Source organism: Adiantum capillus-veneris, chromosome 28, assembly GCF_014529385.1.
Source record: "Adiantum capillus-veneris isolate H3 chromosome 28, ASM1452938v2, whole genome shotgun sequence".
Classification (NCBI taxonomy): Eukaryota; Viridiplantae; Streptophyta; class Polypodiopsida; order Polypodiales; family Pteridaceae; genus Adiantum; species Adiantum capillus-veneris.
In genome coordinates, this window is record NC_140958.1 from 3585745 (window position 1) to 3588992 (window position 3248).

At 44.6% G+C, this 3248-nt stretch overlaps 1 pseudogene; it reads right to left on the reverse strand.

Annotated features, from left to right (window-relative positions):
* Positions 1 to 2162: 2162 nt before the first annotated feature.
* Positions 2163 to 2808, reverse strand: LOC147419991 (uncharacterized; annotated as a pseudogene).
* Between the last annotated feature and the right edge of the window lie 440 nt (positions 2809 to 3248).

Sequence of the window (3248 nt, forward strand, 5' to 3'; positions counted from 1 at the left end):
GAGGTGGATCCTTCAAAGGCAAAGGCTCTTATTGAGCTCCCATCACCCAAGAATCTCAAAGAGGTAATCTCATTCATTCAAAATGTAAAGTATATGTTACGCTTTATTCACTTAGCTTCGGAGTTGCTTCATCCTTTGCAAAAGTTGACACAACAAGTAGAATTTGCATGGTCTGATGAGCTTGAAGAGCACTTTTGTAACATTAAAGTCATTCTGTCAGAGCTACCAACACTCATGCCTCCTTGTTGGGAGTACACATTCTTTGTTAGCTCTAGTGTTGGGAAAGAAAAAATTAGTGCGGTTTTGCTACAACAATATCCCCACAGTACCAGAATGCGACCCATCTACTTTGCTAGTAGGGTCATGAATGCTTTAGAGAGAGGCTACACAGAGGTAGAACTCATGATGCTTTCTCTCATGTTTGCGGTGAGAAAGTTTAGATCCTACCTGCTATCAAAAAAATTTGTAATTCTCACTGCAAAAAAATTGTTCCCTTGGGTGTCATCTCAAATGAATCTTAGTACTAGGATCTCAAAGTGGATTATGGAGTTGCAAGAGTTTCAATACTCTTTCAAAGTAGAAGATAGTGTGCGTGCACAATTGGCAGGGATCCTTACTTATAGGGTACATGAGAAGGAGATTAAGGTACCTGAAGTAAAGACCCTACCATTGCCACCACCTAAAAGTATTCCTAATGCTTTTTCCTTGTTCTTTGATGGAGCTTTTCGATGAGCCACAGGAAAAGCAGGGGGAGGGCTAGTGTTGCTCAACCCAAGTGGGGAGGTGGTCATGAAAGAGAAGGTCAATCTACCAGGTTCAACTAGCAACAATGAGTTTTGGAGGGTGAGTTTCCACAAGACTTCACGAAGGCTCAGAAGAGGAGACTCATGAAAAAGGCAAGCGCGTATCTCTTCCTAGAAGGATCCCTCTATCAAAGAGGGAAGGATCAAGTGTGCAGAAGAGTACCCACTATCAAGGAGATTCCAGCCATTCTAAAAGGTTTGCATGAAGAGGCATGTGGTGGTCATTTTTCCCAAGAGTTAACTGTGAAAAAGATTTTGCTTGCGGGGTATGTTTGGCCAAGTCTGCATGTGGATGTCCAACATTGATGTAAAAGTTGTCACAATTGTCAGGTAAATGGGAATAGAAGATTGGTGTATGGTCCAAGGCAAATCATGATTGCAAATGGACCCTTTGAAAAGTGGGGCATTGATGCTATGGGTCCTCTCCCTAGGACAAAAAATGGTAAACTCTACATTCTAGTGGCGGTAGACTATATGACTAGGTGGGTGGAAGCACAAAGTGTGGCAAAGGTAACTGAGAGGATAGTGAGCAAATTTGTCTACACTCACATTTGTTGTAGATTAGGCACACCTTTGGAGATTGTTTCTGATAATGGTCCAGGGTTTAGAAAGGGGTTTCTCACAGAGGTCTGTGAAGAACTTCACATTCTACATCGTCATAGTACACCCTACTTTCCCCAATCCAATGGCCTGGTAGAAAAAGCTAATGGTTTCATTGCAGGCATCATTAGAAAGATGGTGAGAAACAAGAAAAAGTTGTGGGATGACTTCTTGGATGGTTCCTTGTGGGCATATCAAACCACGTATAGGGAAGCCACGGTGTCATGACGTGCCGCGTCCACTAGGAAATCTCAGTCAAGAGATGAATTTTGGGTACTGTTAAGCCTCAGGCGGAATCATCGTGATTGCAAAGATATGATTGGTATGGAAGTAGACAAAATGTATATCAAAGGTGGTGCGCTTTGAGAAGCAGTTAAAGTACTTTTTGGTCAAAAAGGTATTCCAAGAGAGAGCCATGGGATGAGTTTTTTCTTCCACCAACAAAGCGTTTGGAGAGTATAATGCAACTGATAATGCTTTCAAATAATATGTAAGCCAAGTAAAGTACCTTGCGATGACTTATTCATCAGAATGCATTGATTGCGTTATAAGCCAACATAATGTCGGTAAGTGAAGACAGAGAGCGAGGCCTATGGAGTTGAAGGGCGTGGAGCAGCATCATGAAGAGGGCAACAACCATGAGATAAAAGCAATGCTTTAAAATGCAAGGCCATGAGGATGAGTTTGGGGCTTGTGTGAATGTCCGCTTACGGTATGGAGCTATCAATAAAGCAAGCGAGGCTTTTAATTAATATGGAACTAAGCAGCTCAATAAGGGGAATAGCGTACTGTCAAGGCGGTGATAATAAGGAAGGCGTCAAAGGCAGCCGACAGGAAAAAACAAACAAGGTCGAGCAGGCATGTGATCAGCCGAGGTCTGGGCAGTGGCAACTTCAGCAGGTTGAGAGGAGCAGGAGAGCCGCCGTGAGGCGAGGAGCAGGAGTTGCCTGCAGCGAGCAAAAATCAGGGCCGAATGCAGTGCGGTGAAAAGTTGACGAGCGGCCAGCACGAGGAGAAAAGCAGGAGCGGCATCTATAGGAGGGGAGGAAGTTGACGAGCTCTTAGGGCCAGCGTGAGTTGGGCAGGAGAGTCTTGGTGGGGCCGACAAATGAGAGTAGAGAAGATCCAAGGAGGGCCGTGAGCCGGGAGCCTGGCAGGAGGAGAAAGGCAGCACAGGCCAGGTTGAGCCGCCGACAAGCTCCAAGAAAACGAGCTGGAGGAGGTGAGCTGCAGAAGCCAAATACGAGCAGGAGGAGGAGAACTGCAGAAGCCGAATACAAGCAGGAAAAACGAGAGGAGTTGATGATGCTATAGCAGGACTGTGCTGGTGGCAATTGAGTGAGTGAAGTTTGGCTGGCTGAAAGATCTTGATAACATTGATTCTTATCTCAATAATGATTGACATAATTTGATGAAAACTGCACAACCTGGAGTTATGTTTGCCTTTGTTTGCTTGTCAAACTTATCAAGGAGTTGACGTCAAAGGCTATTGAGGGAGTCTGCAGAGGGTGACCAAAAGGCAGTGTTACAACACACACTAAAGAAGGTTGAAGGTCTCGAGGACTTAGAGGACCTTGAGATCGTCAGAGATTAGGCAGAGCAACCGAGGGCAAAGTGACTGGACGTGAAGGTGGTTGGGAAGAGCAAGGGAAGGGCATTGAGGCCATACAGATTTGGCATTTGCACTTCCGCTCATAGCCTCGACGAGTTGAAGAGCACTTTTTGCCTATTGCAATCAAGTTACTTTTCTATATTCAGATTTTATTTCATTTAAGTAATTCAATTCAAGGTGTTCTTTTGTGCTATATTCTCTTGAGGTGTGCATCTTTCTCTCACCATTTCCCA